We start from the raw sequence: 16639 nt of genomic DNA on the forward strand, positions 1-16639 counted from the left end.
GAGAGAGTGAACTTATCTTTGGTTAGATATGTGCTGCGATGCTAAAGAATGGCTACGTTAACAATAAACTTGAACAAGGAATCAGGGATTTGAGGGTAAGAAGCTGCTGTGGGTAAAGAAAAACAGCAATGCTAAGGGCAAATGACATGCCTGAAAAGTAAACTTCATCATGTGAAGGAAGATTTTGTAAAATACAACCTGAAAATAATGAACAAGAAGCCAACTTGATATGTTTTAAAGAGAGTTATTGAGAGAAGGCTTCCATTTGGCTTTGACAGTGCCATTGCTAAAAGTGGAGAGAGTGGGGTTCCCATCCCCCTAAATCACATCTTTCAGTTTTTAATGATGTTGAGCAAAGACAGGAAGTAGGTATATCTTCCTCTCTCATTACTAAACTTTTTTTTTCCCTTTCTTCCTTTTTTTTTGTCCTCAGATTGTAAATCATTTAACTAGGCAGGGTCATTTTCAAGAGCATTTATAATGCCAAAAGACACCAAATGGTGAGGTAGATCAAAGGGACAAAGAATTATGGAGGCGGTGAGGCACTTTCCTTAGGACCCAGAGTACAATGTGAATAGTCTCCTTAGCTCGAGGCCCCAAACCAAGTATTTTGCAGCAAACCCAGTCTGGATTTCTTGGGAAGTTCTCCCTGTTGCTTTTCATAGTTTAGATAATCCACATGAACAATACTGATTAAATCAGTTACCCCTAGGCTATGGACAAAAGCATAAATGGTTTTTAGGGGAAAATGGTCCTAGTCCTAAAGCCTGTCTCTGTGTGTGTGTCTCTCTCCCTCCCTCTCTCCTCCCTGCCCCTCCTCCTCTCCCCCTCACTCTCTGCTATTCTGTCTTCTCTCTTCTTTATCTGTGTATTTCCTTGCTTTTTAGTCATTCAGTTCTGTTTTTCCCTCCAAAATTCTCTCTAAAGTAATGGTAAATAGAGGGTATTACCGAGAAGGTGCTGTTCCCCTCTTCACTTCATGATTTGGGTTTTGATTTTGATTTACATGACCTGTCTTGCACTGATTATGAACAGGTTTGTGAAAGGCTGTCATCCAGAGGATGGTTACCCAACAATATTATGAAGGTCACTAGGCATTTGTCTCTTATATCTGATTCCTTTTAAAACAGGCAATTACTCTATCATTTAATAATCCTTACCTCAAAGTTCACTTGAAAGAAAGCTCATAAGATTTAAGGGGAAAAAAATCCCTAAAAATAAAAGTTAGGCTAGACTAGGCCAGGGTGGGAAATTCCATTGTGGCTAGAAGCCCATGGCAGGTAGAGTGGAATTTAATGAAGGAAACTGCTGTGTTTTTGTGTCTTTCTGTATGTTTTTCCTTTAAAACCAAGAGCTGGGCAGGCATCCCATTCGACCTGACGTGACCCAAGCAAATTGCTTCTTATATAAAAACAACTGCAGACTCTGAGAATGTGAAAATGCACTGTATCCTTCTCCAACTGAGGAAAACGAAAGCCTGAGAAACAGGACAGCCCTGTCAATACTCGTTGAGCAGAACTATCACTCAAACCTGATAAAGGGAGATTAGAACAGGCTTCCTTACGCCAGAGGAATTCATTATAAGTTATACTTTTTTATTTATTTTTTATTTCTTTAAACAAGCTCAGCGGTAGATGGAAAACACATTTTTTAAAGGCAGGTTTTATGTAGAAACGATAATATGCATAATTTTTAAAAGTCTTTTCATCAAACTAGCATTTTTTAATTAAAAAAACTAATATTAAATTTAAAAGACAAAGAGAAGCATTTTCCTTTTCTGCCACAGTCTTGGACAAGCAAAGAAGAGATTCAGGGTGTGTCCATTGATATTGCATTCAGATGTGTTGTCTTGGCTTGTGTACTGACAGATTTATTTTAAAAACAAAGTTTAAAAAATGCATTGTGTGCTAGTGAAGTCACTTCATAAATCTTTTCCTTTATGAATTATTTTGATCACAAGGCTCGTTGTTTGAATCACTGAAGGACTATTCTCCCTAAAAGAAAAATGCCTTCATTTCCAAACTGTCAGTTCAAAAGCCAGCAACTTCCCCTGAACAGCATGCAGGGATCCAGAGGGGCAGAGAAAAGGGGACCACATGAGTTCTGACTCTAACATAAGGCATAATCCAGCTTAGATTTGCTGTGGTTCACAGAAGAGACATGTTTTGAAAATTTGGACCCAGAGTCCTTGCTTTTCTAATAGATGACTTAGTTTGAAATCATGATTCTGCTTCAGGGAAAAAACAAACAAACAAGGGAACACAGCCTTTGATGCAGCTGGTCCGTCAGAGGGCGGAAGGTTAGAATTAGAATACTCTTCAAGCTGTTGCTGAATAATGAAGGGTAGGGCTTCCTAGCTGGGCAGTGACCACAGTCCCCTGGGAGTACAGAGGACAAATATTACCTAATGTGTACAAAGACTTTAAAAGTTAAGTTGACTACAAGCTGAGTGAGGAAGGTTGGATGAGGCAGCAAGGAGTAGTTGTACCAGACAGAACTGATAGGAGTCACATGGCTCCACTTGGCCCCACTTCTGAACGTTAAAGGGATGAGTACCAATAGGAAGTCAGTTAGGTTCTTGAAATAGCTTGCATGAAATAATGACAAAGAAGAAAGAAAAGTAAAACAACATTTTGGAATATATGTATTCATAGAGATTTATGAGTTAAGTTGGATGAAATTTACACTGTAGGTGACTGTGATGGGTAAAATTTTCCTAACCAAAGTGTAATGTGCTTGTAGCTAAGGCCCTTGTCTTGTTCTTCATTTGTTTTTTGCACAGCATCTTGAATATTGTTGACACATAAAATTAAATAATTAATGGTTGTCCTATTGTATCAATTTGCCAGGGTAATTGGTCAGATGGAGTGGTAAGTGGTTCCAGGCTAAATACTGGAGGCTCTCTGGAAGAGATGAATTTCAAACTGATTCTAAAGGATGAGAGGTGGGCAGAACTGGACAAGTTGTCTCAGGTTTATTGATTCCAGAGGTATTTCTTAACCACTCACTGCTTCAATCTGAGATCTCTATTTTACCACTGCTTCGTGAAATGAGCAAAAATTGTACAGGAAGGATGGAGAGTAAGTTTGCGTGACAGAGGAAGCAAGTTGCTAATGTAGGAGATGGGAAGAATATTAATAGGAGATACGTATTAGGAGAACTAGTGATGAGTATTGTGAATGAGTTTGATATTAATTCTGAGTAGGCAATAAGAGGGAATGGTTGGAATTTAATTTGGAGTCTGATTACCTGGGCAACTTTATAAGTTCATCTATACAAAATACTTAGCAAATGCCTGTCTTAAAATAAGGCTTTAAAAAAAGTATGGGGGTACCTGGGTGGCTCATTTGGTTAAGCAACCCACTCTTGATTTCAGCTCAGGTCATGATCTCACAATTGATGAGATTGAGCCGTGTTGGGCTCAGCACTGACTGAACATGGAGCCTGCTTGGGATTCTCTCTCTCTCTCTCTCTCTCTCTCTCTCTCTCTCTTTTGTTCTCTCTCTCTCTCTCTCTCTCTCTCTCTTTTGTTCTCTCTCTCTCTCTCTCTCTCTCTCAAAATAAATTAATTTTGAAAACTTGTGATGATTGAGTTACCCAGTTTCCCTGGATAGCTGTACCACATGTTCAGATTATCTGTTATAATCAGAAATATCACATACCGTTAATCTCCCAAGCATATTCTTTATGGTTTTCTTTACTTTTAACTCTATTTCATTTCACTTATCCAGATTATTCTGTTAAATTTAACTATACAAATATTCATTGGCCATACTTAGTAAGTGGATACCATACCATTTTCCTAGGCACTGTGAATGATTTTCCTAAAATTTTTTTTAAATAGTATTTTCTCAAAAGGAACAAGCAGTCTGTTAGAAGAGAAAATCCTATTGATACTAATCATAATGCAATTTTCCAATCCATTTCTAAGTACTATCTACCTTAAAACAATTCATTTGATAGTTCTGATTTTGGTAATGGAGGAGTAACTTGTCCCATTCTAAAACAAACATTTCCTCAGATAGTAATTCCAAGCTCTGGTTATGATTTTTTAAAAACAACTAAATTGCAATTAAAAACTAACAAACAATTATTTGAAGGCATTGGAGAGTGACCAAAAACACACAAAATCTGTTCTGGGTGAAATCCACATTTATCACAGCTTTTCCTCCAAGGAACCTCCCAGTCTATGTGGTGTGGGGAAGTTAGAATTCAAGAAGCAAGCTACAATGTTATTGGTTTGAGGTATCAGAAGCTGGAGTTTGTAGTTGGCAAGATGGCTGAAACTGAGGGAGGAAATCTTGGAAAGGATGGAGCCATAGAGGGAAGTTACCCATAAATCTGCATATAAACTCTCCTAGTGTTTTGGTTGGTTTGTGAACTGTGCAGATACAGGGGAGGCTGTAAGAACCTGGAGGAAAGAAATAACTAGAAGGCTGAGAGAACTGAACAAATACATCAGATGAACGGAAGACAAAATTAGAAGTTTGAATTTTACTAAGTTAAAAGGATTTGGTAAATGTCTAAGGTTTTACTTAAAACCCAGAAGGCTTTAAGAATATAGATGATTACCCAGGACTAAGAAATTAATTCAAGAAAAAGGGACAAAATTGCAACATTGAAAGTCTCTATAAAACTAAGCCACCAGAATGTCAAAGTGGTCAGGCAGTAATTTAATTATTTGCTAGAATAAAAAGACATTCTTTAGGAAAAGATAACAGAGCAGGGTCTCCACAACATATCATACCAAGGTCCAAATGCAATTAAATAATGACTGGACAAGGAAACAGGTAAAAATAACCTCTGACTTAAAAAAAACCAAAACAGTTAATAGAAACAAATCCCTAGATGATCCATATGTTTAAATTAGCAGACATGGACTATGAAGCAAAAGTTATAAACTTATTCAGGACTTAAAGAAAAATATGATTATAATCAGGGAACAGGTGAGAAAATAAGTAGAGAAATGAAGTTATTGAAAAGAATAAAGAAGTTAAAATATGATATCTGAAACAAAAAATATAATTGGAGAGGATTAACAGCATATTGGAGATGGCAGAAGAAAATGACAATAAACTTGAATACAGGTCAATGGAAATTATTAAATAAAGAACAAAAAGAAAAACAGACTGAAAAACAATATGCTGTCAATGATCTATAGAATGATATCAAACAGTCTAATATTCTTGGAATGTCTCAGAAGCATAGAAAATGAATGGAATTACTAAAAAGAACCAAAGTGTTAAAATACAATATTTGAGTGGCACCTGAGTGGCTCAGTTGCTTAAGCATGAGATTCTTGATTTCAGCTCGGGTCATGATGTCATGGTTCATGAGTTCCAGCCCTGTGTTGAGCTCTGTGCTGACAGTGTGGAGCCTGCTTGGGACTCTCTCTCTCTCTGCCCTCACCCTCAAAATAAATAAACATTAAAAAAATAAAGAAATGGTAGTTGCAAATGTCCAAAATTTGATGTAAAAGCAAAAGTATACAAGAAAAATCGCATGCAGACATTGTTTTCAAACTTCTATAAGTCTAAGATAAAAAGAAAAATCTTGAAAGGGACATGGGAAACAGATGGCCTATAGAGGAGCAATTAAGTAAATGTCAATTGATTTCTCATCATAAGTGATGGAATTTAGAAACAATGGAATTTCACTTTTAAAAATTATTTTTAGAGCTGTCAACCCAGAATTCTACATATAGCAAAGTTATCTTCCAATAGTGGAAAAAGTAAAGAATTTTCATATGAATAAAACTTATTTTCAGCAGAACTCTTATAAAAAATGTGAAAGGAAGTTCTTCAGGCTGAAAGGAAATAGCATCAGATGGGAACAGTTTTGTTTTGTTTTTTAATAAAAAGGCACTAAAAATTGTCAAAGTAAGTACATGTAAAAGAATATCCTTCTTTATTAATTTTGAAATGACCATTTAATGTATAAATTATAACATTATAACATTTTATCATAGATTTGTAATATTTACAGATTTAAAATATATAAGAAAATAATACAAAAGACAGAGTGGTGTTAAATAGAATTATACTCTTGTAAGACTCACATGTTTACCAGAAGAGTTACAATATAATTTCTGAGTATACAGTAATAAATTAAAGAAATTTAGAACAACTGCTAAAAACTAATACAAAACAGTACAATTAACAAGCCAGTAGTGGATTTTAAACAGAATATTAAATTATCGTACCAGTTTGACCCATTAAGAAAAAAGAAAGAAAAGCTGAGGAACAACAAAAGAGAAAGAAAGAAAGAAAGAAAGAAAGAAAGAAAGAAAGAAAGAACAAAAAGAAAGAAAGAAAGAAGAAAAAGAAAAAGTAGAAAGCAAGTAATGAGATGGAAAATCTAAACTCAACCATAGTAATAATTTCATTCAATGTAAATGGTCTAAACACTATAATTAAAAGGCAGAGACTGTCAGACTGGATGAAAAAAAGTAAAACTCAACTATATATTTTCTACAAGAAATGCACTTTAAATATAAAGATATAAATATCTTGAGTGCAAGAATGTGGAGATATATATAATACAAACAGTACACATATGAAAGCTGGATTGACTATATTAATATTGGACAGAATAAACTTTAAGACAAGGAGTATTATTCAAGTTAAAAAGGGGTATTTTATAATGAAATGTGTTAAATCATCATGAAAACATAAGTAATAAACTATGTATACAGAAAATGACAGAAAAGAGAAGTAGAAAAATCCATAATAACAATTGGAGATTTTAATACTCTTCTCCTGGTACTTGATAAAATAAGTAGACAGAAAATCAATAAAGATAGACAAGATATTAAAACACCATAACCACCTTGACCTGTTTGATATTTATAGAAAATTATTCCCACTTGTAAAATATGCATTGTTTTGTACACTTACAAAAATTATTTATATGTTCATTCTCTATACATGGAGCTTTTATCAAGGTAGACAAAAATCTGGACCATTAAATGAGCTTCAGGCATTCCTCAAAAGATTGAGATACTAAAAAAATGTATTCCCTGATCAGAATGTAATTAAATTAGAAATAAAAAACAATAAAATATCTAGAAAAGACCGTTTGGAAATTGAGCAAGTTCTAAATATATGCAGGGATAAAGTCATGTGAGATATTATAAAATATTTTAAGCCAAGTTATATTGAAAATTCAGTATAGGTTAAAGAAGAGAAGGTCTTAGGAGAAATCAAGAGTTTTCATTCCTAAACAGAAGAAAGATGAAAGTTTTTTTTTAATTTTTTAACGTTTATTTATTACTGAGAGACAGAGCATGAGCAGAAGAGGGGCAGAGAGAGAGGGAGACACAGAATCTGAAGCAGGCTCTGAGCTGTCAGCTTGGAGCCGGACTCAGGGCTCAGACTCACAAACCGCGAGATCATGAGCTGACTTAAGTCAATGCTTAACCACCTGAGCCACCCAGATGCCCCGAAAGATGAAAGGTTTAAAGTCAACAACATAGGTTTCCACCTTAATAAAGTAAAATATATATATATATGATTACATTAAATGCCAACTACTAGAAAAAAAGGAAATACATAACAAAGTAAAAAATTCAAGAAATAGAAAACAAAGATTTACAAAAGCAAAACTTTTTACTCTTTGAAAGATAAATAACATTGATAAACCTCTAGCAAAAATGATCAAGAAGAAAAGATACAAACTACCAATACCAGTAATGAAAGAGTGGATATCATTACATATCTCACATATATTGAAAGGATAGGTAACAAGGGAATATTATGAAAACATATACTAATAATTTCAGCAACTTTGATGAAATAGGTAATAAGTTCCTTGAAACATGTTGCCAAAACTGACACAAGAAACAGAAAATCTGAATAACCCTGTATTTATTAAAGCAATTGAATTTGTTATCAAAAACACTCCTGAAAAGACAACCCCAGGCCCAGATTGTTTCAGTGAAGAATTCTATAAAAAATTAAAGGATGAAATAATATTAATCCCAACACAAATTCTTTCAGGAAATATAGTGGGAGAATACACTTCCTGAATTCTTTTATGAGGCCAGGATAATCCTATTAGCAAAACCTGAAAAAGATATTATTAGAAAATTACATGCCAGTATTCCTCATTGATCTGGGCACAATAATCTTTTAAAAATATTAGCAAGTAAATGAAGCAATATGCAAAATGCATAATAACTCATAACCAACTGGAGTTTATCTCAGGAATTCAAGTTTAGTTCAACATTTGAAAACAAATGTAAATTTACCATATTACTAGAATAGAAAGAAAAATATATTTTTTGAAAGAGCGTGTGAAATGATTTAATAGGCATTAATAATAAAAACTGTCAGAAAACTAGAAAATATAGGAACTTCCTCAATCTGATGAAGAGCTTCTGTGAAAACCTACAATTAATATCATACTTAATGATGTAAGGCTGAATGAATGCTTTCCATTTAAGATCTGGTAAAAGGCAAGGTTATCAATTTTTATTATTTCTGTTCCACATTGTACTGAAGACCCTAGCCAGAGTAATAAAGCAAGAAAAATAAAGGTATAAGGATAGGAAAGGAAATAAAACTGTCTTTACTCACATATACCATGATTTTTCACATTAGAAATCTTAAAAATATATAGAAAACAACTACTGGACTTAATAAGTGCATTTAGCAAGGTCACAGGATTATTATACAAAAATTAATTATGTTTTTATGTAGTAGTGGCAAATAATCTGAATATGGATTTTTAAAGCAAAAATATATAAATTACTTAGGAATACGTTTCACAAAGGAATATAAGGCTTCTACTCTCAAAACTACAAAGGCCCTAGAAAAGCAACCACTGTTCGTGGTTGAGCACTCAGGTTGTTAAAGTGTCACTTCTCTCTAAGTTGATCTATAGAGTTCATACAATCTGAGGTCAAGATATCTCAACGGTTTTTTTTCTAACTTTTGGAAAAACTGTCAGGTTGATTTTAAAATTCACGTGGAATTGCAAATTACCTAGAAAACCAAGAACAAAGTTAAGGCACTCACACTATGTAATTTCAAGACTTTCTATAAATACGTAATAATAAAGACAGATTATATCAACCTACCTACCCCCAGGGGAAAAACACACACACATACAAATAGGTCATTGTAACAGAATAGAGAGTCCAGGTATCAACTCTAAATATGTAGTCAATTGATATCAACAAAGGTGACAACATAATGTAATTGGGAGAAGGAAAATTTTTTCAAAAATTGGTGCCTGAACAACTGGATAAATATATGGGAAAAAATTAAACTATGGCCTCTGTCTCACACTACACACTAAAATTAATTTGATATGTATTAAACCTGCAAGAACTAAGATTGTAATCCTTTTAGAGTGATACATAGGGGACAAAAATCTCATGACACTGGGGTAGATAAAAATTGTTTAGAGGACACAGAAAGCCCTAAACATAAAAGAAGAAAATAATGTCAGATCTTATCCAAATTAAAAATTTCTGGTTATCAAAAAAAAAAAAACAAAACACAAAAAAATGAAAAGCAAGCAACAAACTGGGTGAAAATATTTGCAAAATATATCAACAGACTCATGTCTAGAATATGTAAGGAATGCCTAAACATCAATAACAGATAGACAAAATTTTAAAATGGGCAAATGACCTAAATTGGCATTTCACAATGGAAGATCTAAGAATGGCCAATAAACTCTTAAAAAGGTACTCAGTATCATTAATCTTCAGGAAAAGTCACATCAAAACCACAGCAAGATTATGGTTCATGCTTACTAGGATGACTCAAATAAAAAAGGCTGACACATTAAAGTGTTGGCAAGGATGTAGAATACTTGGCATTCTTGTTACATCTGCTAGTGGGGAATGTTCCAATTTGGAAAACTGGGTCAACAACTTATAAAGTTTAATGCATATACCTACCATAGGATTTGGCAATTGCATTCCTGGGTATTTAACAAAAAGAAATGAAAACTGTGCCCTCAAAAAGACTTGCACAAGAATGTTTATAGTAAGTTTATTCATAATTGTCTAAAAATGGAAACACCCACATGTAGAAAATGGATATACAAATTGTGCTGTATTCATAGAATAGAATACTGATAAGCAAGCAAAATAAAACAAAACACACTATAATACAGACAACAATGTGGATGAATTTCAGAAATGTGTTGTGCAAAAGAAGTCAGGACCCCCAAAAACTACAACATTGTATGATTTTATTTATATGAAGGCAAAACTAATCTGTGGTGATAAAAATCAGGATATTGATTGTTTACAGAGATGGGAATTGACAGGAAGTGGGCACAAAGGAACTTTCTATATGTCTGTTAGGGTGGTGATTACACAGGCATATATTTTTATCAAAATTCTGCATTGTGCACTTTAAAATCTGTGAATCTTGCTTCATATAAATTTTACCTCATTAAAAAAAAAATCAATGCTTGACCTTAATCAACTCTCTCCTGAAGTATTTCATCTATTTTGCTAACAGTTTCCCTGGACTCTGTTCTAAATGACCTGTAAAGCTATATGAAAACTTTTATTTTCTGCCTACTGCCATGATTTTAAGAGTTGTGGGTAGAACATAAATTGTCAAGATGTGGAAACTCAGAGACTATTCAGGGTTAAGGAGAGAGGTATCTTAATAACAACCCCCTAGACTTGGCTTTGGACAGGCAAGTTTTCACTGCTCATGTTCAGGGTTTGTTTGGTTTTTTTCTTTTGCAAATGATACTGTTTTGTAAATGTGCTTCATTCATTTCTTGAGTAAGAGGAATAAAATCCTTCACATTTACTTTTTGTTTGATTACATATTGCAAAGTTAATAGCAAACTCTAGCTTAAACATTTCAAAGAATATCAGGGTTTTCAAATTTTTCCTTCTTTCTCCAATCCAACCATTAGCTTTGTTTATTCCTTGGTTTACTCTATACTTTAAAATAGTCGTAGTCAAAGAAAAGAATAATTGAATATTCAAAGCTGACAATAAACAAGATTTCAGGGTTTGTTTTTTTTTTTCTGAATGTAGGCTTACCACTTCCCTGTGTTTATCTGTGAAGCTGGTATCCAGGCGGTATCGTTATAATTGAGAATTCTACTTTACCTAAAACACTTTTTTGTTTTCAGCTTATATAGGTTTCATCAGGTCTTATCTGATTTTATTCTTCTCCAACCACCCCCAACAAATCTGTGAATGTCTTCAACAAACATTGTCCAATTCTGAGTTGTAATGCAGTCTTTCTTTTGTAGTGAATTTTTTTTAATTTTTTTTTAACGTTTTTTATTTTATTTTTGGGACAGAGAGAGACAGAGCATGAACGGGGGAGGGGCAGAGAGAGAGGGAGACACAGAATCGGAAGCAGGCTCCAGGCTCCGAGCCATCAGCCCAGAGCCTGACGCGGGGCTCGAACCCACGGACCGCGAGATCGTGACCTGGCTGAAGTCGGATGCTCAACCGACTGCGCCACCCAGGCGCCCCTGTAGTGAATATTTATTAAAGCACTTAGTACCTGAATTATGAAATGTAGACAAGAGCACATTAACCTGGCTGAGTTATTTCCTTTCTTGTGTTTTTTTTTTTTTTAACACATATTCTAGTCCAGTCTATCAACGCCAGATGGCAACTACATTTTGATACACTGAATATTTACCAAGTCATGTGGTATGCTTTTGAACTATTTTTTTTTTTACCCTTTCCATCAAATGAGCTGACTCATCCCTCATTCATTTATTCCTGCTTTTAACAAGTTGCATTTTTAGAAACTTGACCTCAGCTCTATCAAAATGATAAATGATGTTTTAAAATGACACATCAGAAGTTCTGAAACCTGACTGTATCTTATGTCCTATGACTATCTTCTATTATTAATTTTTAAGTGTTAATCATGTACCATTTTCTCTCATATATTTTAATGAAACTTTACTACAACTGCTTTACTATGTTAGCCCAGAGGAATGTGGTGGGAGTATATCCGTACTTAGCTTTAGGATATTCAGGGAATTAAAGCAGTTATGGTTGAAATAACTTAAAATGATCATGAAAATAACAACTGAGCAACTGATATTTATGTCCAAGTCCTAAATAAAGAGATCTGTATTTTGGGTCTAATGAAAGATGCAGCTTATTAGAAATAGGCAATAGGCTTAATAATAGTAATGGTAGTAAGAAAAAGAAGAAAAACTAAAAAGACACCAGGTAGCTATCATGCTTTCTTCTTGTTTTCTTGGTTTCATAGAAATATGCAGTTGTAGGGGCGCCTGGGTGGCGCAGTCGGTTAAGCGTCCGACTTCAGCCAGGTCACCATCTCGCGGTCCGTGAGTTCGAGCCCCGCGTCAGGCTCTGGGCTGATGGCTCAGAGCCTGGAGCCTGTTTCCGATTCTGTGTCTCCCTCTCTCTCTGCCCCTCCCCCGTTCATGCTCTGTCTCTCTCTGTCCCAAAAATAAATGTTGAAAAAAAAAAAATTAAAAAAAAAAAAAAAAAAGAAATATGCAGTTGTAGGCACACTCTCAGAATATTTCTGTAAATAAATGTTGCTATTCCTTAATCTAGGAATATGAAAAATATCACAGAAGAGAGTTTTGATGGATAGAAGTACATGACATTGAAAAATGTAGGTGGAGGCCAATGCATATTACAATAATTTTTCCTGGCCTATTGATCTGTGAAGAATATTTTCAGTTATTATTTAGGTTTTTATGGCTATTTGTCAATGATTTTTAGGAATAGTAGAGAATATTGTCTATCTTAAGTTAACCATCAGTGCTTATATATGAGTGGCAGTTTTCTTTGTGAATAATTTTTTTCAAAATTATTATAGTTCTTTTCTTTTTAAAAGCAGACATTAGGGATATTTGGAGAGATTCAAACAGAGAAATATGAAAAGATCTATTCAGTGTTACCAAAAATCTCCCATGATAGTCTTATCCATTATATTTTCTGTGTTATATAATTAAAATTACTTCTATCTTCTGTATGTGTGTGTGTGACACATTTTGTATGGTGCCTAGTCTCGAGTAGGTTCTCAAAAGCATTGAGATTTATTAATTTATTAATGCATGTACAGCTCTCAGCTAAGTGCCTGATACATGGTGTGTATTCAGTTATTCATCATTGTCATATTAATATTGTTGTTGTTATTACTACTTTCAAAAGAAAATCTTCAACTGGACGTTAGAAGTTATCTCATTTAGCTTATCTTTTTATAAAGGATTTGAGAAATATAAAATCTACCCAGTATAAATTTACTTTTATTTATTTATGTTTTACCTAGTGTTAATTTAAAGTTAAATAAATTTGAGTTATTCTCTAGAGGCAGAAAAGGAAGGGACATTCTAGAGGCAAAAGACCACCAACAGTACCTTCATTAAGGTTTGGATTAAAATTAGTTTTTTTATGTGTATATAGAAACTGAGATCAAATACATTTTATCCCCGTGACACATCTGGAATTTCTGTCTCTGTAGACTTTGTCAGCTTATTCACCTATATGACCCTCTAAAAGAGGAAGTCCATCCTGATGAACTATACCCATGAGTCACAAAGCAGGGGTTTGAGTACATTGTGCACTCTTACAGATTTTGTATATCTACAGCATTGTTAGTGGTTTCTTTAGAAAAGAATCTCATGGAATTGCACATTCTCTTATTAAATGAACTCAGAAGATTTTCTACTAACCCTTTCACTTTTTTAACCCTTCACTTTTAATAGTCTTTTTCTGTATAATCCACTTGTCAAGAACTGGAAATTCTGGAGTCTATTTATCTTCTTTATTTTATAAATTCCACTTGGATGTTGCTAACTTCCTGAAGACTCATGTGATTGAATGGTAACATTTTGTATTCAGTCAGTAAGAGGGTTACTTGCAAAAGCATTGTGGTGAACACACACACACACACACACGCACACACGCACACATGCACACACACATGCACACCCACACCCACCCACACACACAGACACACACACCAAGTTTTCGATAAAATTTATATTGTTTTCCTTACCCTGAAGTAAAGTAGCAATGAAAGAATATCATATTTTCTTTGATTCCTCTGCCAGATTAAATTATGGGATAATTAAGTTCTTATTATTATTTGGGGATATAGGAGATAGATGAGTATAAGTTAAATTTTTGAACTATGAGACACTTCAAATGTAATAATGATTATTTTATTTAGTAACATATTGGTCAACTGCTTAAAGTTGTAGTATTTTTAAATCTTTACATATTTAATTTCTGAGCCTGCTAGTTAGTCAAAAGAGTAGGAGCTGGAATAAGTCATGATATTTGCTTTATTCTTATTTTAGGAGGCGCTGCTTTCTACATCTGCATTGCTTGAGCTTGTTGCCTTCGGGTTGAAACTTCATGATAATCCCCTGACAGTGTCAATGATCTTTGCCTATTATATTTATGAACTCTGAAATAGATTGGGACAAATTGCAGTTAAGCTCAAGTGTTTGGTTTTTCTAACTTCTTTCTATATTTCAAATGGAATTTTGTTCCTCTATTAAGCTGTTATTCTAATGGATTCTTGTGTACAACTTATCAAATGCTATCTTTTAGGGAGCAGCCTTTCAGTCCTGTGTAATGTAAGATTATTATTGCATGTAGCACAAGTCAGTAAAGTAGTCAACAGTACACTTTTATGAATGACACTTTCTAAATTTAAGACATTACCATTCTGTTCTATCAGTGCTTAAAAGACTGAATATGGTGAGTTTTCCTATAACAAGAAAAGATGAACATGTCTCTTCATTTATCTACTGCTACTTAGCTCATTAGATCTTTGAAAATATTAACTGAAAATATATATAAAATCCTTAGCAAAATGTAGTATACAATAAGCATTCAATAGGTAGTTCCTATTATTATTATACATAATATGTTTATAGTTCTTAATGATATTAAAATACTAATAATAGTGTGATTAGTACAATATCTGGTACATAATAAGTAACAAATATTAATTATGTTAATTAATAGGTTCCTTGGTAAATTTCATATTAACTGGGGTGCTAGGACAATAATGGAAGGAATGTCATAGCAAATCCAATAGTGCAGGTAAAACAACCAATTGAAACATAGCACGAAATTTAATTAAAATTTACACTTAAAGTACTTCTTTTTATTCTTCTGATAGACAACTATATCAAAGTATAAGTAGAGAATATGTTCTATAATGTGAGAACACTGAATACTATATGTTTGTGAAAAAATCTCTGGAAGATTAACCTTAGAGATAATCTAGTATTGTCTTCTGTTTCTTGGTTCTGACCTTTAGTTTTTTTTAGATGATAGAAGTTAGAGATTAATCTTTTTTCTTCCACTTCTAAACATTTTATCAATTAGCAAATGAAGAGATGTCAACAAATGATTGTTAGACAGTGTGAGTGCTCTCAGGATTAAGTATCTTTCCTTTCTTTCACATAAATGTCTTGTTTACTAGCTCCTTACTCCAAATTCAGTTTAGAGAGACACTAGAGAAGTACTGAGTGCTTACTGAGTACCTGCATGGTCTTTGGAACACAGATTCCATAGGTAATCATCATTTTAGAGGTGACTAAACTGAAGTTTAAACAGGTTGACCAACCTGCTCAAGGTGACACTGATAATAAGTAGTAGAGTTAAGCTTCAAACCCATGCTTTGCCTATCACATTGCTTTTTTCACTCAACCTAAGTAAATTGCCAAAAGCCTTTTCCAGAAGCTAAACCTCCCTTTAGGCTTTTGAGACTTCCCAGGCGCCATCTATGGCTTATTATTGTTAGGTCTTTTATCTTCAAGTCACCAAAGGAAGAGCTGTGGAGTTGAAAGGAAGAAGAAAAGGAAGGGTGTGTGTGTGTGTGTGTGTGTGTGTGTGTGTGTGTGTGTGTGTGTTTGGAGGGGAGAGAATGATGAACATTCCTCTCTGGATTTCTCTCCATGATAAAACTCTTAGCTTTGTTCCCATGAGGAAAAATGTAGAAGTCCTCCCTTCCTGGGAAGTAGTGTAAAACTACCTTGACTAAGTTCTTTTCAATCAGTGATTAACTAGCAACTCTAGCCCAGAATTCTAAATCCTTTCTTTTCCTTTCCAAAGGTAACTCTTAAGCCTTCCACTCTACTTAATCTTCCTCTTATACTGAGGTTATTTATCTTGCAATATTTTGGAGATTCCTCTAAGAATACTCTCAGCAACTGACTTCCAAAGGAACTTCCTGGGTAAGTTTAAGGGGATCTAATCCCTTAAAACTAAATAAAATAGAGCATTTAAATGGAAATTTAATAGCAAATTAGACTGGCATTATTACAGGAGGATGAATGAAACTTTTTTTTTTCACATTTACAGCATTAAGTCAACAAACTCTCCCTTATACAATAGACTGGAAGAAAGAGATTATTCTATTTTTTGCCTTAGTGTACACTGTAGCTTTACCACATTCTATCAGTTCAACCTCCGAAGCAAATCTTAAACCTGGTCTGTCTTTCCCATTGCGATTGCCTATTGCCTTGTGTCTTGCCTATTTGCAAACATTCCTAGTGGAGTGTTCATTAGGAAGAAGTTTTCATCACAAGGAAATAGACTCTTCCTTCACCAAATACAAACTCTAGTACGAGGGAGAAAAAGATACTTCTTTAACTCTTTTTAAACCAGGGCTTCCACTTATTTTCATTC

General features: G+C 33.9%; 1 protein-coding gene across 25 annotated transcripts in view; it reads left to right on the top strand.

Annotated features, from left to right (window-relative positions):
* ZBTB20 (zinc finger and BTB domain containing 20) overlaps positions 1 to 16639 on the top strand; it is a 767438-nt gene that overhangs the window by 444963 nt on the left and 305836 nt on the right. For 2 of the 25 annotated variants that reach the window (XM_047874782.1, XM_047874790.1), the window contains exon 7: positions 16064 to 16185. The exons of the other annotated variants lie outside the window; for them this stretch is intronic. The gene's annotated coding sequence lies outside the window, so the exon portion shown is untranslated. The remainder of the gene's footprint in view (positions 1 to 16063; positions 16186 to 16639) is intronic. 25 annotated transcript variants of the gene reach the window in all.

This window comes from Prionailurus viverrinus, chromosome C2 (genome assembly GCF_022837055.1).
Source record: "Prionailurus viverrinus isolate Anna chromosome C2, UM_Priviv_1.0, whole genome shotgun sequence".
NCBI lineage: Eukaryota > Metazoa > Chordata > Mammalia > Carnivora > Felidae > Prionailurus > Prionailurus viverrinus.